General features: G+C 43.0%; 1 protein-coding gene across 4 annotated transcripts in view; it reads right to left on the bottom strand.

The window, feature by feature from the left end:
- The window catches only part of LNX2 (ligand of numb-protein X 2), a 98,548-nt gene that overhangs the window by 47,827 nt on the left and 23,224 nt on the right, over positions 1 to 27,497 (bottom strand). The window contains exon 1 of one of the 4 annotated variants that reach the window (XM_060234756.1): positions 8,056 to 8,424. The exons of 2 other annotated variants lie outside the window; for them this stretch is intronic. The gene's annotated coding sequence lies outside the window, so the exon portion shown is untranslated. Of the gene's footprint in view, positions 1 to 8,055; positions 8,425 to 27,497 lie in introns of those variants that run through there. One more of the 4 variants, XM_060234753.1, reaches the window with a different exon arrangement.

The raw sequence follows: 27,497 nt of genomic DNA, 5'->3' as shown, positions 1-27,497 counted from the left end.
AATTCTAACAGTAATTAAGTCATCAGCCTTACCTCTCTCTGTGCTTCAGGCATGCTACCTGCCACATAAGTATTTATTTTTTTTCTTAAATCACAAACAATAAATCATTAAGTTACAAAACCAGGGAGGGCTCATGATGTCACAAGCCCCAGCCAACTGGTGCTGTGCACAGGGTTGCCAGCTCCAGGTGGAGACATTCCTGGATATTTGAGGGTGAAGCCGGGGGAGGGCAACATTTGAGGAGGGGAGGGATCTCAGCTGGGTAGAAGTCCTTACAGTCCACCCTCCAGAGCAGTCATTTTCTCTAGGGGAACTGATCTCTATCAGGACACCAGCTGCAGGTCCTGGAGATCTCCAGCCCCCGCCTACATCATTTAAACGTAAGAGGAGTCTGTGTGTCCCAAGGCCCAGTCTCTTGTCCATCTTCTGATGTTGCATAACAAGTTACAATGAGACAAATGAAGGAGAAAGAGATGGAAGAGGAGGACTGTAGAACTGTCAGTTGAGAAGTAGGAAGAAGTGAAAGGTTTGGGGAGAGGGGAACCAGCCCTTCTGGCTAAACTGCTTTCATATTTAAGGTCTGTTTCTCTCTCACCTTTTCATTTGCAAAACTAACAAGGGCTGACTGAAATAACCAGGTATACACAAGGTATTAAACAGCCTGTCATTGTCACTCAGTGCCATAAAGCAGAAGATGCAGCGCACGGGTAATACGAGGAGCAAAATTTCCCTCAACACAAAAGGGCTAACCGCAGCATTCTAGACCCACTTCAGAGAGCACAGAGATGAGAGACAGCGTGATGGAAGGCAGATGCGGAAAAGCTTGAGAGACCATCTTGTTTAAAAGCAGGAGGCAAATTGCATTTGTGGAATCTAGCCCCATTACTGAAAAAACCCACTAACAATAATAGATGGTAGACTTCAAAGGATGGTAGAAGACAGGAGGGCCTGATGTGACATTGTCCATGGGGTTGCAAAGAGTCGTACTTGACTGTGCGACTGAACAACAAGAAGAATCTGACAACTTCAGGGTGACTTCCAACCAGCTACAAGTACATATTCATTCCCAAACATAAGTGAGTGGTGAGGACTTAAAATCCAAATATCTACAGAATTCTGAAATGTTTTTTTTATGCAGTCTGTTAAATCAAACCCAGCTAGATGAGATCCCTTCACAGTTAACAGAACATCTTGGATTCTGCCTAGATTTCCACAAGCATAAGGAGGAGGATGGCACAATCTTCACCCCCTCCCCCCTTCGAGATCTCCACTTCTGCCCCTCCATAGCTATTCTGGGACTCCCCAACTCCTAGGAGGAGCCTTTTAGAATTGTTTTGGGCTGTCACAGGAGGGGAAAATCAGCAAAATTACCCCCTCTCACATATGCACCAGTGGAAATCTAGGTGGGATGCACGCCAACATTTCCAGCACACTGTGAAGGAACAAGTTTTATGCTTACCGCTGTGCAATTAAGATCAAGGGAGTAATTAGCCAGACCAATTCCTCCTCACTGGAGCGAGTTCAGAAAGGAAGGAAAGGGGGGGGAAATTGCTTGCACAGGAATTTTATTTTACAAGACACTCTGTCTGGCAGCTCTTGTGCATGGAATGCTTTTTCATATTACAAAGTGCAATGTTGTCATACAAGCTCCTCTTTTCCTGCAACACAAGAATGTAAGGAGAGCCCACCTGGATCAGACCAATGAATTAGCCTATTTAGCCCATCATCTGTTTCCGCACAGCAGTCGGATTTTTAAATTTGATTTCATTTTATTCAAACATGTATATCCCTGCCTTTTCCATATATTTGAAATGGCTTTTATAACAATTACGTAGCAATAGATATAGCAGATTTTCAATTGCCCCATCAACAGCATCACTGATCAACCATCAAACTAAACATCAATCTATACAAGCCCTTCCAGAGAGAGAGAGAGAGAGAGAGAGAGAGAGAGAGGATAGCTTTGTATATTTTTGAAAGGCAAGGATTGTACTTTCCTGATCTCCTGAGGCAGCATGTTATACTAAACAGGAGCTATAATTGAAAAGAAGCAAAACTTCTCAAGGAAGTCTATACCTGGCAAATAAAAAGCACAAATAAAAGCAAGTGTACTGAGGACCTAAATTGGCATGGACTGCCATTGGAAAACCATCCTCAGAATGTGTAAAGGCAAAGCCCCTTGTTATTGCTAATCAGGAACTGGCATTCAGAGAAGACTGGTGGGTGGTCCTATCCAGGGCTTTTTTTGAGCAGGAATGCACAGAAACACAGTTCTGGCTGGTTGGGTGTCAGGGGGCGTGGCCTAATGTAGAAATGAGTCCCACCAAAACAATGGTGATGCAGGGGGTGTGGCCTAATATGCAAATGCATTCCTGCTGGGCTTTTTCTACAAAAAAGCCCTGGTCCTATCACAAGAGATCTGAGGATGGCTTTCCAACTGTGTTCCAAGGCTTGGCATGGGTTCTCAACCTTATGATAGGATACATTCTAATTGGGGTTGCCAGGTCTGGGTTTAAAAATACCTGGAGATGTTGAGGGTGGAGAGCTGGGAGGGGGCAGGGTTTGGGGAGAGGAGGGGTCTCATGACACAATGTTCTGAGTCCACCCTTCAAAGCAGCCATTTTCTCCAGGGGAGCTGATCTCTGCCAGCCAGAGATCAGCTGTAAAATTGAAAGATCTCCAGGTCCCATCTGGAAGCTGGCAGCCCTAATACTAATGCACACAACTTGGAGGTACAGCTTACTATGGTACTCCTCCTCCTATTGCCTGTTCATTCTTCCCTGGGTGGTGGAAAGTGCCATCAAGCCACAGCTGACTTATGGTGACCCTGTGGGGTTTTCAAGACATTCAGAAGAGATCTGTCATTACCTGCCTCTGCATCACAATCCTAGTATTCCTTGGAGGTCTCCCATCCAAATACTGGCCAGGGCTGATCCTGCTTAGAGTCCAAAACCTGATGAGATCAGGATAGCCTGAGTTATGCAAGTCAGGGCTATTTTCCACATGCAAAAGCAATTTACAGTGCCTCGATAAGCAGTACACCCTCCTAAGTACATTAGGCTTAGATGTGTTTTTTAGGTGTGTTTCTGCTTAGGATGGCACTGGCAGTCGCTCTAAAAAAGAGAAATGAGGCAGAGTGGAAGGCTAATAGTAAATTCCTCCGCACCCTTTTATAAAAACAAAAATGTATTATTGAATGGAAAGTTCCTAGGAGGAAAATGCGCTGAGTTATTACAGAATTGAGCTAAATAATATATAGCAGAAGAGCATGAACATTTAGACTTGCATCACTAGGACAGAAAAACAAACTTAAATGGCTCTGTGGGTACAAAAGCAGTATATGAACAAGGTCCTTGTGACATTCCCCCCAAAAAACTTTTAAATTGTTTCTGGAAAGATTAATAATTCTTTATGCAGCTACATTATCAATATTAGACTTGGGATTTTAAACATACCCTGCAGGTAGGAGTTGCAAAAGCAAACAGATATTAAGTGATTATGTAAACTTATGTCTATATCCAAGAGAGAAAACAGAACATCCAAATTAAGATAATGCTGCATTTGAACAAGTCAATAGCAGAGCATAATGCACTGTCTTATTCAATCATCATTATTCCATATCCATGAAATGCATTAGGAGATTTCTAAGAGCATATTTGTCAGATCAAACTGAAAGCCATATTCCACCTTCTTAAATCCATTTTCAAATGCATGTTATGCTTCTCCCCACCACACACACACTCTCTCTTAGTAAACCATTCCAGATTGTCTCTGTTCTAAATTGGCTTTTGGTAATTAAAAAGAAAGCATTTTTTAAAAATCAAGAGAGTTGGGGGGAAAGCACAGTCCTAGCATGGGTAGTTTGTTCAGTACATCAAATAGGGCGGCTGGTAGACCAGGCTACTATACCTTCATCAGTGGTGTGGAAGAGACTTTGGCAGGCACTGAGCCTGCACGAACTGCAATTCTCTGTTCTACCCTACTGTTGAAAGTACAGGTGGCCTGCTTTGCTTCTGGCCATCCTAACAGCAAATCATTTCTGTTTTGAAAGCTATAAGATGAGCCCTGTTGGATCACAGCAGTGGTCTGTCTAGTCTAGCATCCAGTTTCACCCAGTGGCAACAAGTTGCCCCTGAGGGCCAATAAACAGGCCAGACAGGCCAAGGTTTTCCTCATGGTTGCCTGGGATGTTTATTGGCCCTGAATATGGAGTCTCCTCAGCACACAGATTACCAAAGTTTAGAAGGTGAGAAATCAAAGTAAAGCTGAGAACAGAGTCCTATCCTGTAAAATGCAAGGCTGCATTTTGCTACAACAAATGTCACAACAACATTCTAGATTTAGTTGTTAGTCTCACATGAGGGAGTGAAGCCCACTGGTTAAACAACTCGTTTTCATTTGGTCTCATGAAACAAAAGAGCAGTTTTCAAGCGCACGTCTTGGCGGGGGGGAGGAAGAACCACAACAAAACATGCACATGTGGAGTCTTAATGCAAAAAAGAGAAAAGTTTCCACTCCAGTATAGGAAATCAACTATCTGTACAGTGGGAGGAATGATCATAAATAAATCTGTCCCACAGGACACCTGATTCCTGCATCTGCAAATGTGAAAATCATGCTGGCCAGAGCATAATGCACTGTCTTATTCAATCGTCATTATTTCGGATTATTCCGTATCCGTATCCTCACACCTCTGTTTCAATCACATGATTCACCTGAAGGTAAAATCCTGTGTTTGGCAAGTGGAACAGAGTCTACACCCTCTCAGTCTAAGCACTTGAAGCACTTCATGGTCCAATCTTAGGAACTAGTGCTTCTGTTCAAGTCCAGCACCGCATGGGTGTGCTACACAAAAACCATTATTTTACTCAAGTACTGATGTGGTGGGACACAGTCCTCTTGTTGCTTTGCAGCACAGCAGGTTTTTTGCCACAGTAGGGCTATTATAGTGATAAGCACAACTCCATGTAAACAGTGGGGTTCCTATGCCAAGGGGTAGGGATAGGTTGGGAGACTTCTGGAGATTTGGGGATGGAGTCCAGGGAGGACAGGGTCCTCAGTTGAGTACAATATCAGAAAGTCTACCCTCTAAAGCAGGGGTGTCAAATGTGCATCCCGAGAGCAATATCAGGCTCCCGAAGGGCTCTTATCAGGCCCATGAGCAGCTCACTGTCATCTGCTTCCTTCTCCCTCTCTTGCTTCCTTCTATGTCAAAGCTTGCTTTGCCAGACTTGCTCAATCACACAGGAGCTACAGAGCAAAGCCTCTATTTTCTCCATTGGCTGATCAGCATGAAACAACTTGCATACAAAAGCTCACAATGCCCAGCCATTTCATGTTTTCCTCTGGGTCTTAGGCTCAAAGCATTGACCATGAGATTTCTGTAATGAATGTCAATAAATCAAAAGTAGGTTTGCAACTTACAGGTACACACCTGAACAACACCTGAACAGCATACTCAAGATTGCTACAACACAGACATAGTCTACAGATTTTGATGCAGTAATTCAAAGCAAGAGGTGAAAGTTATCAGAGACTGTTAAATGAACAAAATATTGCAAGTGCTAATCTTTTAAGCATTTTTTATTTTAAGCTTTGTTTAAAAATATTAGTGTTTGTCTGTGTCCTTTTAAAAGTTATGACACACATGGCCCAGCCTGATAAGGTCTCATTTATGTCAGATCCATCCCTCATAAAAAATGAGTTCGACATCCCTGCTCTAAAGCATCCATGTTTTCCAGAGGAACTGATCTCTGTAGGTTGAAGATAAGCTGTAATTCCAGGGGATCCCTAGGTCCCACCTGGAGGCTGGTATTCCTAGTCACAGTATAGGCATGGAGTGAGCTACCGGATGTAGAATTCTGGCATCCAAAGAATGATGCCAAGTAAAGCTGTCCACAACCATACACACTTTCAGTGGTGAACTACTGTGGAAGTGAATACACTAAACTTCTGCCACATGTACATTCTTCTCTTGGATCAGGGCCAGGGGGACTCTGTTTTTCTGGTTTTAAACAGAAGCTTATATTTGCACAGTGCTGACTGGCCAGTCAGTCTCTCTAATCATAAAACTATTTTCCTCTTGAATCAGAGCTGAGCTAAGCACTGGTTGGCTATTTGTTGTGTCAGTCACAAAGTCTCTCCCCTACTTCCTCACAGCAGTTTCTAACTGAATATATATATATATTTTAAAAAAACAACTTCTTATAAACCACCATTTAAGCATATAAAGATGCAGAATGTGCCTGTGGGCAATTTGGACTCATGATGGGAGTAGCCACAAAATGGTTGCTGCTGGAGGAGGAGCATGCATGAAATAACTGGCACAACTTCAGTCACACAGTGAAGATGCTTGTGCACTTGTGGCAGCTGCTGCTAAAGCAACATTTTTTTAAAAAAAAAAACCCTGCACAGTCAGTCAGATCTCAAATGGCCAATGAGAAGCCTTGCTGGACAATAGCCACATCTGGCCTGCCCACTTTCTTTAACTTGAAAGGCACCAGCATTGGTGGGCACCATGGCTCCCACAGGCATGATATTGGGGACACCAGACAGCCCACCAGAAGCATGGGGAGAAGGGGCAACAATCAATACAAGACATGGAGCCAGGTACACGAGTTGGCACAGGGACAAAGGCAGCAGGGCTCATTTGTGAGCCCCCACCCCCATCTACACCATACATGCTTTTGTTTGCAAGTTTCTATATAATGTAAAATGTGCAGGGGGGGGGGGGGTGGCCCCTCCAGATGGTTAGGAGAAACAGAAAAAGTTGTGCAAAACAGGCAGAATTGCCAAAGATGGTCCTTTTAAAATACCACAATACCTTCTTATAAATTTAATAGCAAGAAGTTGGGCCAGACACCCAAGCACAAAAATGCAAAAAAACCAAACCCAATAACAAACAGCAATAATACACTGCTTTAACACCTTGTCACGCTCTCCCTGCTCTCTTTCCCCCCAAATAATTTAGTAGGTGTTATTTCAAGCACCAATCAGGCAAGTGGAGCACAGGCTGGCAACATACAAATCTCATTGAAAGCTTCCTGCAGGAGATGTTTTAGCAATAAAACCACATTAGAGAGGTTTCTGTGTTTGTTACAGTGAAGAACCGTAACTGGTGACTGTAGCATGATTACTGAATATGTAACCTAGGAGACTGAAAAGAGATCTTGAATCTAAAGGCACAATACTTTCCCTCACTTCCAACATACAAAAAAAGTACATGGTTCTATAAATATAAAAAAGTAGGCTTGACAAATGACGTTGATGTCTTATTTTGGGACACATTAAATATGTACTTCATCTTGGCACCAATTTCCACCCATGATAAAACAGCCTCTTTTCCCATTCCCTTCAGGCATTCTAACTAGGGAAGAGTTACTGTGCAACCCCATGCTGAGTGAACGCCAGTCTAAATCAATGAGATCAGACTGGAGTAACTCTATATAGGATTGCACTGTTAAGAGTATTTGGATTTACGTAATTTAAAAAGACTGAAAGGAAGAGGAGAGGCAGTTTTGAAACCACAGCATGGGATGGCTGGGATCTTTAAAAGAAATTAAAAAAAAAATCAAGTAGTGTGCTCCAGCAATAAAATTTTAAGGAAGTGACCAAAACGGCCTGCCAATACACAACACAAAGAGCCAAAAGAATACAAGACAAGCTACCCTTAAATCCAAAGCCATGCACTCTATCAGTGGAATAAGGGCGGGGAGGAAACAGTTTAATGCAGGCTACCGGCTTTGTGCAGACCCTTCATTTTCAACAGAATAGCCATTTTCCAAATGTCAGGATTACTAGTTCTAGTGAGATGCTTTTCTCCAAGTTCTAAAACAAGCTGCCAATATAAACGTGACCTCTGTGGTGTGAACTCTGCCTCACAATTCATGGGAGAACATGCCAGGAAGATAGATAGATGCCTTTAGGGCAGAAAAGTAGGGAGCCAGCACAGAAAAGCTGCAACAGAAACTGCTAATGGGATTTCAGAAGCCTGCATTAAGCATGGTTCCATGCTCTCATCCTTTGTCTTGCAAATGAAATGAAAGCGCAACATACCTGCACAATGTGTAAAGGGCCAGGACAGTATGCATTGTTCTTCCCAGTGGACAGCACATGCTAACACCGGACTTCAAGGAGGAAAAGGCTGCCCGGTGTGCCGGGAACAAGCAAAATACACCAGCAGAATCACTGAAGAGTGCCTGCCGGCCCCCTCACTAACCACAGCGACCTATCACAAGCATTGCTTTATCGCAGCACATTCCTTCTCGTTCCTAATGCCACATAAATGTGAACTTAGCCTTGACAACCACAGTTAACTAAATGCAGTCAGGGCACCTGTCATAGTTTAAAGGATCCACAGCTTTCGTGTTTAAACTGCTTTCCCCGGAGGGCATGTTGAATAAATCAGACTGCAAACTGGCTCCCGGCTTAGATTAATCATACAAATGGTCCTCCAGGTGTAGCAAGACAGCTCCATTAAATAAATCAGCATTTTAAAGTCCTCCTTGAAACCACAGCAATTCTAGTAAGTGCCATACCACACTGTATAAGCTGCTACTTTTTAAACCTTAACTACACACCAGTAAGCCAAACTACCCTCCATGTGCACAATACAAGTGAAATGGATAAAGCAGAAAGTGGATACTAGAACACACCAGAATAGGTTCAGGTGGTGAAAAAATGGCTCAGATTTCCCTTTCTTGAGCCTCCCAACATTTTATTAACAGTGCCCAGAAGTCCACAAAAGTTACTAGTCCTCAGGAACACCCCCAACGCATATGTATGTATTGCAGTAGTGAAAAGTGCTGTCAAGTCACAGCTGATTTATGGTGACCTTGTAAGGTCTTCGAAGCAAGAGATGAAGGTCATTTGCCATTGCCTGCCTCTGAGTAACGACCCTGGACTTCCTCAGTTGTCTCCCATCCAAGTACTGAGGAGGGCCAGCTGTACTTAGCTTCCAAGATCTGATGAGATCGGGCTAGTTCTGGGAAATGTATTACTGACCTATAAGCACCATGAAAAGAAACCCAGAGTCTTTTTCAATTTAATAAAACAGGAGCTTGTCAGTACTTTTCAAGATAAACAAAAATCCCAGCATAAGCTTTTGTGAATCAGAGATCACTTTAGATACAGTGGAATGGAAGGGGAGAAGTTTCTGTGTGTGTGTGTGGAATGTTAGAGACAAGTTCCAATCCACAAATAAATCAGTTCAACTCTCCAACTGCTGTAAGATAGGAAAAATGAAAATCTACATCTAGTGCAAGATAAATTGAGAGAAGCAGATAACACAGGAAGTCAAGAGAGGTTTTGCATTTTGCCTATCTAATAACTGGGAGTAGAAAAGAGCAAGAGTCCAGTAACATCTTAAAGACAACAAAAATTGTGGCATGGTATGAGCTTTTGTGAGTCACTGCTCACTGAGTGAATGGATTACTTTTTGGTTTGGATCTTGTTTCAAATCAGACTCTCTTTGAAACATTTCCCCTCTCCTTCTGATATGTATATAAACTGACATGATGGATATACATCCCATGCAACTGCCAAAGTGAGCCCTGACTCACAACATCTTTGTTAATCTCTGTTAGTCTTAGGGACTCCCTTTTGTTCTGCTGCTATAGACCAACTCATCTGGAATTTTCAAGTTTTACTTGCTTCAGAAGACAAGATAAATGGCTATGTACAAGCCTGCACTTGAGAACATAAAATACCGTCAACACAGTAGTCCACAATTTTGGGAAAGAACATATATGAACATATGAAGCTGCCTTATATTGAATCAGACCCTCGGTCCATCAAAGTCAGTATTGTCTACTCAGACTGGCAGTGACTCTCCGAGTCTCAAGCTGAGGTTTTTCACGCCTATTTGCCTGGACTCTTTTTAGTTGGAGATGCCGGGGATTGAACCTGGGACCTTCTGATTACCAAGCAGATGCCCTACCACTGAATCACCGTCCTTACCCATAAAAGGAAGGAAAGTAAACCATGGAACAGAAGAGCGGGAAGATGGAACTAGGGTTGTTATGCTGGCACTCAGTGGGAGATGGCGGGGGACATATAGGGGGTGCTGGTGTTGCATGCACCTTGACATCACTTCCAGGGCAAACCAAAAGTGATATCATGTCGCTCTAGAAATTGCTGGAAACTGTACGGCAAAACCACAGGGCTTTTGGAGATTCCCTATGGAAATGTAACCTCACTTCCAGTCTTTCCCCATAAAGGATGCCTGTGATTTTTAAAAACTATCCCTGAAGGGAAGGAGGAACAGCAGAAAGAGAGGGCTGCAGGTGGAAAGTGACAGAAAGAGAAGCTGGATGTTGCCATCTGCTCTCCAGATGTTCAATATTTTTTCAGACTATTACTTTGAGGGAGTTATCATACAATGGAAAAAGAAATCCTCCTGTTGTTGGGGTTTGCCTGGAAACTTCCCTCAGGAGTTTACTTTAGGGTTTCTCTGAATCTTTGTGCTCCCATACAGAGGTTCAGCACAGTATAATGCTTAGATGGGTGGAATAGGTTCAGATCCCCACTCTGCCATGGAAGCTCATTGGATGACCTTTGGCCAGTCATTCTCTCTCAGCTTAATGTTCCTCACAAGGTTGTAAGGAAGGGAAAATGATTTTGAAAGCTGTTTTGAGTCCCCTACCTATGGAGTGCCTCAAGGATCTGTCCTGGAGCCTGTTGTGTTCAATATCTTTATAAATTATTTGGATGAAGGAATAGAGGGAATGCATATTAAATTTGCAGATGATGATAAATTGGAAGGCATAGCAAATACAGTAAAAGATAGAGCCTAGATACTGGATGATCTTGACAGGCTGGAAAAGTGAACTACACAAATAAAATGAATTTTTAACAGGATAAATGTAAAGTTCTGTGTTTAGGTTGGAATAATCCCAGGAATCATTATAGGATGGAGGACACTTGCCTTAACAGTAGTATGTGCAAAAAAAGTTCTAGCAGTCTTTGTAGTGAACATATGTCAGCAGTGTGATGCAGTGGCTAAAAAGGCATATGCAATTTTGATCTGCATCAACAGAAATATAGTGTCCAGATCACGTGAAGTGATGGTATCACTTTGCTCTGGTTAGACCTCATCTAGAGTACTGTGTTCCGTTTTTGGGCACCAAGATTTAAGAAGGATATAGACAAGCTGGAACATGTCCAGAGAAGGGCAACGAAGATGGTGAGGGGCCTGGAGATCAAATCCTATGAAGAAATGTTGAAGGAGCTGGATATGTTTAGCCTGGGGAGGAACATAAGAACATAAGAACATAAGAGAAGCCATGTTAGATCAGGCCAATGGCCCATCCAGTCCAACATTCTGTGTCACACAGCGGCCAAATATATATATATATATATATATATATATATATATATATATATATATATATATACACACACACACACACACACACACACACACACACACACACACTGTGGCTAATAGCCACTGATGGACCTCTGCTCCATATTTTTATCTAACCCCTTCTTGAAGGTGGCTATGCTTGTGGACGCCACCACCTCCTGTGGCAGTGAATTCCACATGTTAATCACCCTTTGGGTGAAGAAGTACTTCCTTTTATCCGTTTTAACCTGTCTGCTCAGCAATTTCATCGAATGCCCACGAGTTCTTGTATTGTGAGAAAGGGAGAAAAGTACTTCTTTCTCTACTTTCTCCATCCCATGCATTATCTTGTAAACTTCTATCATGTCACCCCTCAGTCGACGTTTCTCCAAGCTAAAGAGCCCTAAGCGTTTCAACCTTTCTTCATAGGGAAGGTGTTCCAGCCCTTTAATCATTTTAGTTGCCCTTTTCTGAACTTTCTCCAATGCTATAATATCCTTTTTGAGGTGCGGCAACCAGAACTGCACACAGTACTCCAAATGAGACCGCACCATCGATTTATACAGAGGCATTATGATACTGGCTGATTTGTTTTCAATTCCCTTCCTAATAATTCCCAGCATGGCGTTGGCCTTTTTTATTGCAAACGCACACGGTCTTGACATTTTCAGTGAATTATCTACCATGACCCCAAGATCTCTCTCTTGCTCTGTCTCTGCCAGTTCACACCCCATCAACTTGTATTTGTAGCTGGGATTCTTGGCCCCAATGTGCATTACTTTGCACTTGGCCACATTGAACCGCATCTGCCACGTTGACGCCCACTCACCCAGCCTCAACAGATCCCTTTGGAGTTCCTCACAATCCTCTCTGGTTCTCACCACCCTGAACAATTTAGTGTCATCCGCAAATTTGGCCACTTCACTGCTCACTCCCAACTCTAAATCATTTATGAACAAGTTAAAGAGGATGGGACCCAGTACCGAGCCCTGCGGCACCCCACTGCTTACCGTCCTCCACTGCGAAGACTGCCCATTTATACTCACTCTCTGCTTCCTATTACTCAGCCAGTTTTTGATCCACAAGAGGACCTGTCCTTTTACTCCATGACTCTCAAGCTTTCTAAGGAGCCTTTGATGAGGAACTTTATCAAAAGCTTTCTGGAAGTCAAGGTAAACAACATCTATCGGGTCTCCTTTGTCCACATGTTTGTTCACCCCCTCAAAGAAATGTAACAGGTTAGTGAGGCAAGATCTTCCCTTGCAGAACCCATGCTGAGTCTTCCTCAATAACCCGTGTTCATCAATGTGCCTACTCATTCTGTCCTTGATAACGGTTTCTACCAACTTTCCCGGTATTGAAGTCAGACTGACTGGCCTGTAATTTCCCGGATCTCCTCTGGAACCCTTTTTAAAGATGGGGGTGACATTTGCTACCTTCCAGTCCTCAGGAACGGAGGCAGATTTCAATGAAAGATTACAGATTTTTGTTAGAAGATCCACAAGTTCAACTTTGAGTTCTTTCAGAACTCTCGGATGTATGCCATCCGGACCCGGTGACTTATTAGTTTTTAATTTGTCTATCAGTTGTAGGACCTCCTCTTTTGTCACCTCAATCTGACTCAGGTCTTTCAACACCCCTTCCAATATTAGTGGTTCTGGGGCGGGCAAACACTTCTCATCTTCCACGGTGAAGACGGAGGCAAAAAATGCATTCAGCTTCTCAGCCATTTCCCCATCCTCCTTCAGTAATCCTTTTACCCCATGGTCATCCAAGGGCCCCACTGCTTCCCTGGCTGGTTTCCTACTTCTAATATATTTGAAGAAATTTTTATTGTTGGTCTTTATGTTTTTTGCAATATGCTCCTCATAGTCCCTTTTTGCCTGCCTGATCACAGTCTTGCATTTGATTTGCCACTGCCTGTGTTCCCTTTTATTAATCTCACTTGGACTGGTTTTCCACCGCTTAAAGGAGTCCTTCTTACCTTTTACAGCTTCCATTACTTTGTTTGTTAACCATGCTGGCCTCTTCTTATACCTGTTTGTGCCTTTCCTAACTTGTGGTGTGTATTTTATCTGAGCTTCTAGGATTATAGTTTTAAATAGTCTCCAAGCTTCCCCAAGGGTTTTGACCGTATTTACCTTTCCTTTCAGTTTCCTCCTCACATGCCTCCTCATCTCAGAGAATTTACCCCTTTTAAAGTTAAATGTGGTTGTGGCGGTCTTTTTGGGCAACTCCCTATTTATACAAATGGTGAAATCAATAACATTATGGTCACTGTTCCCAAGCGGCGCAATCACTTTTACGTCTCTCACCAAGTCTTGGGCATTACTTAGGACCAGATCCAGGATCGCCCCACCCCTGGTAGGTTCTGAAACCATCTGCTCCATAGCACAGTCATTGAGAGCATCAAGAAACTCAATCTCTTTCTCTCGACCAGAACACATATTGACCCAATCAATCTGCGGGTAGTTAAAATCACCTATTACGACACAGTTTTTACGTTTAGCCGCTATCTTTAATCCCTCCATCATATTATAATCGTCCTCTCTCTTTTGATTTGGTGGGCGATAACAAACTCCCATAGTTAAATTTCCTTTTGGGCCCTCTATTTCAACCCAAAGCATTTCTAGAAGGGAATCTAATTCTCTGACCTCAGTCTTACTGGACCGTATATCCTCTCTGACATACAGAGCCACCCCACCTCCAACCCTTCCCTCCCTATCCTTCCGATATAACTTATATCCAGGAATCACCGTGTCCCACTGATTCTCCTCATTCCACCAAGTTTCTGAAATTCCCACAATGTCTATGTTTTCTCCCAACACTAAACATTCCAATTCACCAATTTTACTTCGGACACTTCTAGCATTTGCATACAAACATTTATAATTTCCCAAGCAAGCTAGGCCCGCCACCTCTCTCCTGCCGCCTCGAGACTCTAGCAGACAGTCCATACTGTTTGTCACCATCATAGTGGACAACTCTGATCCGTTACTCGGTAGAAAAATAGAAGCCAACCCTTCATCTCTTTGAGACGAGTCCTCCCGAACCAGAGACATTCCATCTCCTGAGAGGTGATATGATTGCTATCTTCAAGTACTTGAAGGGCTGTCATATAGAAGTTGATGTGGAGTTGTTTTCTGTTACCCCAGAAAGTTGGACCAGAACCAGTGGGTTGAAATTAAATTAGTTTTTGGCTAAACATTAGGAAAAACTTCCTGACAGAGTAGTTCCTCAGTGGAACAGGCTTCCTCGGGAGGTGGTGGGGTATACGTCCTTGGAGGTTTTTAAACAGAGGCTGGATGGCCATCTGACAACAATGTTGATTCTGTGAGCATGAGAGGATGGGGCAGGAAAAGCTGTATCACTGCTCAGTTCTTGTGGCCCTTTCTTACACGCCCAGGGAAATGCTGATCATTTGGGATCAGGTAGCAATTTTTCCCCAGGCCAGTTTGGCCAGGGATCCTGGAAGTTTCTTGCTATCTTCACTGGAAGTCGGGTGATTCTTTGTTTCATCAGAAACATTAAAATTACCATTCCAAGGGTTTCCTGTTAATTCTAGGTGAACAACACAACAGATGCATAAAATATGTGAGCCCAGACTATTAACTCTGACACTTCATGCTCTTCAAGTTAAAACTGCAACATATCTCCTTCTGTCTTAACAGTTAAAACTTTTTGAAGGTTTCTCAGCAAGTAGGTCCAAGATCTTTAAAAAAGTCAAGGCCACTGACAAGACCAATCACCATTCTAAGAATTACATGTGGCAGAGATTTCACCGAAGTGACATCCTGTCACAATGGCTGTGCAGACTCACCACAAAGCTACACTGGACAGGTTAGGATTCTCTTGGTCTTTGCTCTGATTCTGCTACAGTGGCACAGTCCCCCCCCCCCAAAAAAAAAAACTGGTCCTGGACTCCTCAGGATTGTCTTGATCTGGATTTGTCTGCATTTTAAAAATCCCATCGTTTCTTTATTCCTCTATTTTATTCTCTTGACAACCTGTGAGGTGAATTACACTGAGAGACAGTGACAGACAGGCAGACAAGAGAGAGACAAACAAGAGAGAGACTGGCCCAAGGTCCCCCAGCAAGTTTCAGCACTGAGAGGGGAACTGAGTTTTGGTCTTCCTAGTACCACACCATCACTCAATACTTGATGCTCCTGCCATAAGACAAGCAGAGGACCATTCCATCTTGGGAGATGTCTGTTTCTTTCTTCGTTTTGCTTCTCTCCCTGCAATGTCCTGATCTCAGAAACATCAAGGCAGGGCAGAAAGTTGGAAATGAGCGAGGAGACCAAGATCAGGAGAAGGGCAGCCCCTCCCATTTGAATCCATGCTTACAACAGTTGGACAAGCCCCATGAGCCGTCCCCAGGATGAAAATCTTGTCCTGTCTCCAGTGGAGTTGAGCAAAAAGCTGGAAACAACAGCCCAGCTAAATAGCCCTTTCTCCTAATCCTCATGCATAGCAGCACACTGTACATGGAATCATGCCTCGGCGGGGAGGGCGGGGTATAAATAAAAAAATATTATTTATGTAAAGCACAGTGGCAAAGAGAATGAGTTGTGATCTGTAAGGTAAGCAGTTCATATTCCACCTCCATTACACAGTCAAGCCACAGTCTCTATCTGTCCCTTCCCCCCCTTCAATATGAGAATAAATAATACTTGCCTACCTTACAGGGTTGCTGTAAAGATTACTATGATAATTCACATAAAATGCAATAGAACTACAAAAGCTAAGTATTTAAGCATCATTCCCAAGCCAGAGGTACACAAGGAACTGCAGGAGGAAGGAACAATTTGGAAATTCTGTACTCCAATCTCCAAGGTATCCTTGTATAAACTTGTTCAGAATGCAGCAGCATGAGTGTTACTGGTTTTGGTGGTGGGGGGGGGGAGGAGGATATTATTTGCCTGTTACTCCGATACTTTGATCATCACATGGCTGCTCATTTGTTGTTGTTGTCTTCTCAGTTTGACTACAGGTGCCTTCTGGTAAGATCATGAGATCTGCTGCTCCAGCCTGCACTCAGGCTTTTCCTGTTGCTGCTCTTGATACGGTCCAACAGTCTGCCAAAAGAAGTGTTGCAGGTTTCTATCACTTCAGGAAATTCTGCAAAGCAGAACTGTTTAAATTAGCTTTTGGACAGTTCTTAATTGCTCACGCTCAGGGGTTTTTAATCTTATGGACCTTATAGTGGATCTTATGATGAATTTTCAGGGGCTGTTTCACTCCTATTTTACCATTTCTGTGTCATTTTAATTGAGACAGACAATTTAAATTTTTGATATGTAGGCCACTTTGCATACAGCATCAGAGAAAAGCAGGATATAAATATATATTTTAGATAAACAGCTGGGACAGCACCCATATTTTAAAAAAATCTTCCTTTGTTTAGCTTCTCTCACTGTATTGTACAACATGGTTTTTTAAATGACTAACAGCTTAATTCTAATTGATACCATCAGCTAATGTTACTGTATCTACACAAGATCAGAAGGTCCACAGCTAAATTTCTGCATGTGGGCACCATCATTGAGAAAGCATGCTTCTTGAGGGTTCTGAGTCATTTCGTAGATTTGTAGAACTTCCTATGTATGTGTATGCCAACCAGTCATAACTGATTTATGGTGAGTCCAGCAAAGAGCTTTCAAGGCAACTGAGAAGCAGAGGTGGTTTGCCATTGCCTTCTTCTGCAGGTTCCTCCATCCAAGACAAATCAGGCTATGTCATACTATTCCAAACCCCTTGTAGAACTTCCTATCAATACTGAAAATAGATTTAGGGTGGTAACACTTGGAATCTCATGGGTTAACTGTGAGCTCTCCACAAGGGTTTGAGGATATTTTTCAGGGGGCTGGGGTTGTTACTCCAGAAAGGCTACTCTAGCTTTTCTTAAATGTGTACCTATTAGTTCCTTAGAAATACACTAAGATCAGTGTTCCCTCTAAGCTAAGTTAGTGTGAGCCAGCTCACAGTTTTTTAGCCTCTGGCTCACACATTTTTGTCTTAGCTCAGGGAAAATGGTCCCAGAGCAAACTAAGTTATGCAGTAGCTCACAAATTTAATGCCAGTAACTCACAAAGAAGATTTTTTGCTCACAAGACTCCACAGCTTAGAGGGAACACTGAATAAGATCTGAAGACAAATGTAGTAGAAACAAATATACTACAGCGTGAGGGCTGGGTGAAGGGAGTTCAGCTTGCTAGAACTTGTGCTACCAGCCAGGATACTTCTGGGAGGGAGACTAATGGATTTACACCAGGGGTCTGAAAATCAGTCGCAAGAGTGGCCAAAACAGTCAAGATCCCATATACCCTGTGTCTGCCTTACCACCAAGAAATGAACCAGGAAACACAATCTTGTCTTGTTTTAATCCATTGTAAGCTACTTTAGAGATCATTCAATCAAAAGACACTGTATAAAGCTTAATTAAGTAAACAAAAGATAAGACACGCTCACACACAGTCCCCTGCCAATCTTGTCAATTCCCATGGAAATCCACTGTGATTTAACTGGAGATTTGTAGCTACAATTCTGTATACTCTGATTTCTTTACTGTTGTGGAGACATGGAACATAAAATATGTAAAGTGCCTCCCCCCCTTTCTTTCCAGATGTCAGTGATAAAAACTCGACTATAAATTGATATTCTTTCCATAATTCTCAAACCTCAAACAATGCCCGCTTGGAACTAACCAAGTCAATTTGGCTGAATATAAAAGAGGACTCGATTTATAAACTGTCCAGTTTCTTGGTGGTTTCAGGATATAAAAATTTCCTTCTATACCTGGCCTCAGGGGCATGCCAAGTTTGATGGAGGGGGAGAGAAGCATCAAGCATTGTAACTTTTCCTAAAAATTGGCGACAAGGCTGAAAGGATTTCCTACAGGCCACAGATATTAACTGGGCTCTCACTGGCTGGTCACTGTAATAATATTCTACACAAGGACACCTGCTGCTGCCATGTAAATCAGAGTCTACGGGTCTCTGACCCCACCTGTCCCCCTCTATCAGGAATCATAGCTAATATAAACCACTTTAGACACAACTGGCTCTCAGCCACAGCACCAGAGGTATTTCCCCCAAACAACAAACAACTCATGACTGCAGTTTCTAAACATGGTCCTGTATTTATTTTTCTTATTAACACATTTTATATCATTCTTTCTCAAAGGAGCCTAACAAGGGTGTTATTCCATTTTAGGACCAAACAACACAAGAGTAAAAAAAAATAAATCAAGTCAGGACCCCTCAGACTCAACTCATGTTTTCTGCAGCCACACAACAGCTGTGGGGCATGTCTTAAGAGACTGAGGAGGCCTGATTTGGCTCAGCACTGTGGTGCATGAGGAAGCCCTGCATTCCCCCTCTCAGCAGTTTTTCCTGAGTCAAAATGGCCCTGGGTAGAGTTATTTGTCCCACTTTGGAGCTTGCTATGGGGAAAGTGAGTTAAGTCTAAGAAACCTGGACCTATCCTGACCAGTTTTTTTTTAAGCTCTTGTAGTTTGGACCTTGCCCTCACAACTCTGTACTGTGAGTCAAGCTGAGAGATTGAACACAAAAAGTTAAATGCCAGTTTAATCTACCAACGCAGCTGGACGCAGGGTTTGAACCCTGAAATGTAGTTCATACCCTTCCAAGCAGCAGATGGGGGAGAGCCATTTGTGAATGCTCACTGATACAAAAACCCTCCCTGCGAATAAAAAGTCACCATGTCAGAAATAAAGTTTCCAGCACAGCCCACTCCTTAACATGATGGTTTTTACATGCAGGGAGTTTTTATGTTCAAATATGGGATGAGCAGAGATATGAACCTGGGTCAAATCCAATTTTCTATACATCCCATCCATCTTTTAAAGTGAATTAGCTTGCATACATACTATATACCATCTAGCAGGTACAAAAGATTATCCACCATTGGAATCACTCTTTTCTTAAATTGCATCCCAGCATTGGTCTTCTTGCATTCAGCTACCAGTATTAACTACCACTGAACTGCCACTACGAAGATAAAATTGCCTGCTTAATGAAGTTTGTGGATTAAAAACTATACAGAATATACTTATACTGTAATAGGGTTGCCAGGTCCTCTCTGAGGGGGGGAGGGAGAGTAGGGTTGCTAGCTCCAGGTTGGAAAACCCCTGGATATTTGGGGACGGAGCCAGGGGACAACAGGGTCCTCTGTAGGGTACTCTGACATAGAGTCAACCCTGCACCTTCCCACACATCCATTTTCTCCAGGGGAACTGATCTCTGTAGTCTGGAGATTAGCTGTAATTCTGGGAGATCCCCAGGTCACATCTGGAGGCTGGCTTCCCTGACTGTGTATCTTTTGCCACCTCCCTCCCACCCATAAAAATAGTTTGGGTTGAAAACAAGTTTACTTCTCAAGAAAAGAGGTTCTCATCTTTACACGTTTTCTGCTGATCTGGTTTACCGACTGCTCTATAACAAATCAAGTGCTTGCTCTTTTTAAAAGCATCCATTTTTTTAAAAATGCAGACAAATTGCTGAAAAGGACCAGCCCAGCAAGAGTAGCAGCTACTGGGCCTCTTTCTGTGTGTGTCAGTAAGGTTTCTTTCTCAGCAACCAAGGTCCAGCAACATGAACAGAGGTCGCAGAAGCTGCTCTGCATGGTGGATAAACTCCATAGTGGAGGACTCTCACTCTGAGCCCCTGGAAGGCTTTGATGCCATTTCCATGGAAACAGAAGTCGGCAATAAGAACAAACAGTTGACAACATGCTTGGCCTTTTAAAGTCCTTACTGCCACCTTCGTTCCTTCCTTCTATGCAACACATGGAAAGGAACATTCAACGCCTGTTTTATTGCAATCACTATATTTTGGGAAACCTCAGTAACAAAATTCAAGGACAGTTTGGGAACACATCTACTCTCCCCAGACAATTAATCCAGCGACTGCTTTATTTCCCTGTTCAGCTTAATACACCCCTCAGCAGCCTCCAAGGCTGTGGACAGTCAGATAACAATTCGGCAGCTACAGAACTGCCACAGTCCTGAACCGGCTCCAATCTTTCCTAGACAGGTCCTTACTGGCAGTAGTAAATTGTGAAGGGAGTCCTCAGAACTCCAACTTGCTCTCATTACTGTTCAGTAACAGGAGGAAGGATTGTATGAAACAGACTAAATGCGCTTATGGCCCTATATACATGGAGTCCTTGTGTCAGACTAGAATTGTCAACTTCCAGGTGGGGCCTGGAGTTCTCCTGAGGTCACAACTCATCCTCCAGGCTACAGAGAGCAGTTCTCCTGGAGAAAATGGCTGCTTTGGAGTGGGGGACTCTATGGGTGGCCAAACTTGCTTAATATGAGCCACATAGAAGAAACGTCAGATGTCTGAAAGCTGCAAGACATGAATGTCAGATGTTTGAGAGAGGAAGAAAGGGAGGGAGGCAAATAGATGGGAAAGAGAGGGTAGAGGGAAAGGTGGAAAGAAAGCAACTTTAACTTTAAATGCATTCTCCAAGCTGGCCAACAGGGCAGTGGAGGCTTTGAGAGCCACACAATATGTGTGAAAGAGTCACATGGCCACCCCCACTCTATAGCAATATACCCTGCTGAGCTCCATCCAGTCCCAAAATTTGCTCTCCTGAGGCTCCATCCTCCAAACTCCAGGAATTTCCAAACTAGAACCAGGTGTATCAACCAGGACTCAGATTTTTAAGGAATTTTAATGGTATCAGTGGCATTTCAAACCAGCCAATAGTACTTGGGTGTGTGTGTAATTCTCCCCCTCCCCCCCAAAAAGGCTACAATCAATCCTGATTTTAATCTCAGAGAAAGGCCTTTTGCCAGTGGAGACTTTTTGGATTATGAAACAGAGTCTTTCCTGTGTTGGCCCATGACACTGTGTAGAACTTCTATCAATCCTGATTTTAATCTCAGAGAAAGGCCTTTTACCAGTGGAGACTTTGGATTATGAAACAGAGTCTTTCCTGTGTTAGCCCATGACACTGTGTGGAACTTCTCCCCTAAGAAGAACCACCAAAGCCTTTTTATAGGCATTTCTTTCTTTTCTTTTCAAATCTCATTTTAGCAACTGCTGTGTCATCCTAAACAGATTTGGTGGTAGAAACTGCTGTCAAGTCATCAGCCAATTTATGGCAACTCCACAGGGTTTCACCAGGCAAAAGATGAACAAAGCTGTGGTCTGCCATAGGCAGCCACTGTATAACAATCCTGGACTTCCTCAGTGGTCTACCACCGCCCCAGTATTAACCAGGCCAGCCCAGCTTAGCTTCCAAGATGAAACTGGCCTTGCCTGGGTCACCCAGGTTAGGGCAAAAAGAGTCACATCCCTCTAAGTCCACTGAAGCAAAAAGGTTAGAAAGGTGTATTTCTCCTTGGGATGCCAATGACGATTTCTGTAGATTATTTATTATCTATTTTACATACAAAACGCACAATATTGTTTTAACATTAATATTGTACAATGTTTTTATTTATAAGCCTATGAAGATGTTTAATTAATGTTACCACAAATATAAACAGTCATTTTTCTTATTGGGATATTCAGGAAAAAGTTCAGTAACGGGACCTTTAACATACGTTATCTCTGAAACGAATGACAGTGAAATAACATTACTACACATTTTTGTTTTTAAAAGAATCCACTTCACATATTTAATAATGTGGCATAAAATCTTTGCTACTGAGAACCAAATTGCTTCAATTAGCTAGACTAACAAGGGCAAGTTGTTTGCCCTGAAGCGTTTACAGATTAGAAACCAGTTAGGACTCTATTGAAAGAGCTCCCTAGCATTCGTAAGGGTATCGAACAATCACAGTGCCTAGTCAAAAGTAGTTTACCTAGCAACATTAAAATGGAATAAGAATGATCTATTTGTTTTATAAAATTGCAGTGGATTTAATAAAAGCTGGGTGCATTACTAGATTAATTTAAATGCTACAAAACACACTGATGGATGCAACCCAAATCTGTTGACTATGCTTACCTTAAAAGGAATGCAACAAAGTAGAGTTCAATAGGATTTTACAGCTTACTGGTATCAAATCTGACCCCCCCCCCACTTCCCAATTTAAAGAGTAAAACCAGAGACAAATATATTTATACCTGATGCACACTTAAGGCTCAGAGCAAGGATTCTCAAAATTTGTTATCAAGGGCCTCCCCCCAAATGCAAACACTACACACACTGAGTGTGTCTCTAAATGTACAATCACCATGTTAGAGTCCACCCACCTACACTCTCTATACTGCAATATGACTCAGAAGGATAGAGCTTAGAAGGATAAATGCCCAAACTGGCTATGTTTCTGTGACTTAGCCACTGCCACCATGTTTTTGCAGCAGATGCATTATGTTAGGGGGACCCATCCACTTAAGCACATAAAGGTTCTATATGCTGTGGGAAAGGGTGCATACTTCACTGCAGGTAGATAGAGCCACATGTGAACAGACCCATCACATGTACCAGTGTATCTGAAGTGTATTCTTCCAGACATTTCCTGTAACACACATAATATGCAGACACAAACCTGGGCTTGCCTTCTACAGCTAGTCATGAAAAAGACATCGGCAAACACATCTGTGTGGCATTAACACTCTTAAGTTTGGAGCTGTGCACTTGAAACAACTTGGGTGTACCCCCACAAAATGAGATGAAATGGCCCTTTGAAAGAAAATGCAGTTGCTTTTCAACTCTGTATTTATGTGAGCATTTTGCAGAGATGTGGGCATGCTTAGTAGTGGCAGTTTGCCCCACAACAACTCTATTGCAGTAAAACACATGCCCTGGGGCACCTTTTCTTGAAGCCAACCCCATCAGTTGCAAGGGCACCAGACTTCAGCAGAAATTCCTCTAGGATCAGTGTGCCAAGAATCAATTGATCAAGCTTTCACTAAAGTAATTAGTGATGCAATCCCAAGCATTCCTACTTAGAAGTCATTTCTACTGAAATCAAAGGAACTTAATTCCAAATAGATGTATTAAGTACAGGGATATAGGACAAAGAGACAGATGGCCTGCTGGGCGAATCCCGTGGGTGGGGGGAGGGAAATGTTTTAAGTTTCCTTGGGAAGTAGAAAGCTTGTACAAAACAGATTGATTTGTATTTATTTACTTCATTTACACCTGACCTTTCTCCCCAAGAGGGACCCAAAGAGGCTTACATCATTCTTGCCTTGCCTCTAATTTTACCATCACAACAATCCTGTGCAGTACATTAGGCTGAGTGTGTGTGACCGGCCCCAGGTTACCTAGTGAGTGTCCATGGCAGACTAAGAATTTGAACTTGGATCTCCTGCATCCTAATATCTAACACTCTAACCCCTACACCGCACTGGCTCTCAGATATTGTACGAAAATAGAAGAATGGAAATTCCTCTATTGAATTATAAATTGTTCCCACTGCAGAAGGAAAGATTCATTTTTTCTTCAGGTTTTCCTTGGTTACCTGCAGAAAATTAAACCACACCGTTAATAGAAACCTACATGCACTGCTCCAGTGCCTTCGGCCTTCTTGTAATTGCACAAGCATTTTAGCTGGAGTAGAATAGTTAGGATTGCCAGCCTCCAGGTGGAGCCTGAAGATCTCCTCGAATTGCAACTGATACAGATCAGTTCCCTCGAAGAAAATGGCTGCTTTGGAGGGTGATCTCTAGGGCATTATACCCTGCCGAGATCCCTCACCTCCCCAAACCTTGCCCTCCCCAGGCTCCAACCCCCAATCTCCAGGAATTTCCCAGCCTGCAGCTGGGAAACGTAAAAATAGTGGGCAAGGAACACAGGATGCCTCCCTCCCTTCAAATCTCCCCTCAGTTGCATGCCTACTCACTGGTAATGCAAGCTATTGGTCTTTCAGCCTCCATTCGCCTTATGGGGCTGCTTTAAGGATCAGAGCCTGGAGAAAAGTCACAGGGGTCCCTCACCCAGTTTGGAAGAGAAGCTGGGTGGGATGTACTTGTGGGATGTACACAAAGAGTTTTTAGCAACCATAAATAAACATCTCCTTTTACCTCTGGCAAACAGGTGGTGCAGTTTTCTCACTGTTCCAGAAAGATGGAAAATCTGTTGCTAGAGGCCCCCAATCAGACAAAATCTGTTTGTGAGTATACCAGATTAAGTTTTCTCCGTTCTACCTTAGTTATTTACTTAGTTAGGAGAGCCAGTTTGGTGTAATGGTTAAGTGTGCGGACTCTTATCTGGGAGAACCGGGTTTGATTCCCCACTCCTCCACTTGCACCTGCTAGCATGGCCTTGGGTCCGCCATAGCTCTGGCAGAGGTTGTCCTTGAAAGGGCAGCTGCTGTGAGAGCCCTCTCCAGCCCCACCCACCCCACAGGGTGTCTGTTGTGGGGGAGGAAGGTAAAGGAGATTGTGAGCCGCTCTGAGACTCTTCTTCATCTTCCAAAATTTAATTCATCTGTAGCCTGCCTTCCTTCCCAGTGGGGACCCAAAGCAGCTTCCATCATTCTCCTCTCCTTCCTTCTGTCCTCACAACAACCCCGTGCGGTAGGTTAGGCTGACTGTGTCTGCCTTGCCCAAGGTCACCCAGTGAACTTCCAGCACAACCAAGGATAGGCACCAGATACTAGTCCGATACAATTTAGCCACTATACCATGCTGTTTTAAGCACCATTTCCAGACTCAGAAAATGTATGCCAAGCACTTGAGATGTGCTCTAGAGTTACTATTATGAAACCCGCGGTGCAACCCAAATGGCAGTTATGCTGCTGCTGTGCCATATTGGTCTCTAGCAGTGCCAGCTATTTCCCACTCATTATTACCACTTAGCAAGCAATCCAAGGAATGCTGCCGACAACCGTGAGATCACACGGTGCTCTGTATCTCCGGCACATGTTGCTGCACAGCAGTCAATCCATAACTACCCCATAATGTAGTCTATTGTTGTTTAAAATTCAGTTTTATTCTTCAATTACTCTCCTAGCTTGACTCTAATTTATTACATTTTTCTGGTACATTTCATTTTGGATATTACGACACCCAAGCTCATACTGTTAGAGAGGAAACAAAGCGATGGGCCATGCTAGCGGATAGAAGGGAACAGAATTCCAACAGCCAGGAAAATAAAAGCTATGGCATAGCCTGTCTTGCTTCCTGTGGAAGCCTTTCTCTGCATTAGAGCTCAAATGTAAACGATGTTATAAAACAACAACAACACATTGCATCCACTTACACCTCTTTGGGTTCAGCTGGGAAATGTGACAGCCTATCTAGTGTATAAAGACAGTGACAAGGGAACTCTTTGCATTATGAATATTTTGAGACAGGTTTAGTCAAATGGACCCTGGTTGTTGTTCAGTCGCACAGTTGACTCCGACTCTCCACGACCCCATGGACAAAGTCATGCCAGGCCTTCCTGTCTTCCACCATCCTCTAGTCTGCTCAAATTCGTGTTTGTTATATTGGTAATGCTGTCCAGCCATCTCATCTTCTGCCATCCCCTTCTTCTTTTGCCTTCTGTCTTTCCCAGCATCAGGATCTTCTCCAGGGAGTGCTCCCTTCTCATTTGGTGGCCAAAGTATTTGAGCTTCAGCTTCAGCATCTGACCTTCCAGGGAACAGTCTGGCTTGATTTCTCTTAGGACTGACTGATTTGATCTTCTTGCAGTCCAAGGGACTCTCAAGATTCTTCTCCAGCATCACAACTCAAAAGCATCTATTCTTCTGCGCTCTGCCTTCCCTATGGTCCAGCTCTCACAACCATACATTACTACTGGGAATACCATGACTTTGACTATATGAACTTTTGTTGGCAGGGCAATGTCTCTACTTTTTATTATACTGCCTAGGTTCGCCATAGCTGTCCTCCCAAGGAGCAAACGTCTTTTGATTTCATGGCTACAGTCACCATCTGCAGTGATCTTGGATCCCAGAAATGTGAAGTCTGTCACTACCTCCATGTCTTCCCCTTCTATTTGCTAAGGTGTGATGGAGCCAGATTCCATGATCTTAGTTTTTTTGATGTTGAGTTTCAAACCTACTTTTGTCCTCTCCTCTTTCACCCTCAACAAGAGGTTCTTTAGGTCCTCCTCACTTTCTGCCATTAGAGTAGTGTCATCTGCATATCTGAGTTTCTTGATGTTTTTCCCGGCAATCTTAATTCCGGCTTGTGCTTCATCCAGGCCAGCATTCCGCATAATGTACTCTGCATATAAATTAAATAAGCAGGGTGACAATTTACATCCTTGTCGAACTCCTTTTCCTATTCTAAACCAATCAGTTGTTCCATATCCCATTCTGACAGTTGCTTCTTGACCCTTATACAGGTTTCTCAGGAGACATGTGAGGTGGTCTGGTTCTCCCATCTCTTTAAGGACTTGCCAATGTTTGTTGTGATCCACACAATCAAAGGCTTTAGCATAGTCAATGAAGCAGAAATAGACGTTTTTCTGATACTCCTGTGCTTTCTCCATAATCCAGCGAATGTTGGCAATTTGATCTCTAGTTCCTCTACCTCACTGAAACACATCTTGAACTTCTGGTAGTTCCCGATCTACATACTGCTGAAGCCTAGCTTGTAGGATCTTTAACATGACCTTGCTGGCATGTGAAATGAGTGCAATGCTGCGATAGTTTGAACATTCCTTTGCATTACCCTTCTTTGGGATTGGAATATAAACTGATCTTTTCCAAACCTGTGGCCACTGTTGCGTTTTCCAAATTTGTTGACATAATATGTGCATCACTTTAACAGCATCATCGTTTAGGACTTTGAATAGCTCAACTGGGATACCGTCATCTCCGCTCACTTTGTTGTTAGTAATGTTTTCTAAAGCCCATTTGACTTCACACTCCAGGATGTCTGGCTCAAGGTCATTGATTTCACTGTCATGGTTGTCCAGGACATTAAGATCCTTCTTGTATAGTTCTTCTGTGTATTCTTGCCACCTCTTCCTGATCTCTTCTGCTTCTGTTAGGTCCCTACCGTTTTTGTCCTTTATCATGGCTATCTTTGCACAAAACGTTCCTTTGATTTCTCAAATTTTCTTGAATAGATCTCTTGTCCTTCCCATTCTATTATTTTCCTCTATTGCCTTGCATTGTTCCTTCAGGAAGGCATCCTTATCTCTCCTTGCTGTTCTCTGACCCTGGTTACAGGATTTCAAATGCCATCCTGAGCATGATGGCACCTGA

Source organism: Heteronotia binoei, chromosome 3, assembly GCF_032191835.1.
Source record: "Heteronotia binoei isolate CCM8104 ecotype False Entrance Well chromosome 3, APGP_CSIRO_Hbin_v1, whole genome shotgun sequence".
Lineage (NCBI taxonomy): Eukaryota > Metazoa > Chordata > Lepidosauria > Squamata > Gekkonidae > Heteronotia > Heteronotia binoei.
Note: the sequence above shows the minus strand (reverse complement) of the source record. Positions and strands in the feature narration are given on the sequence as shown.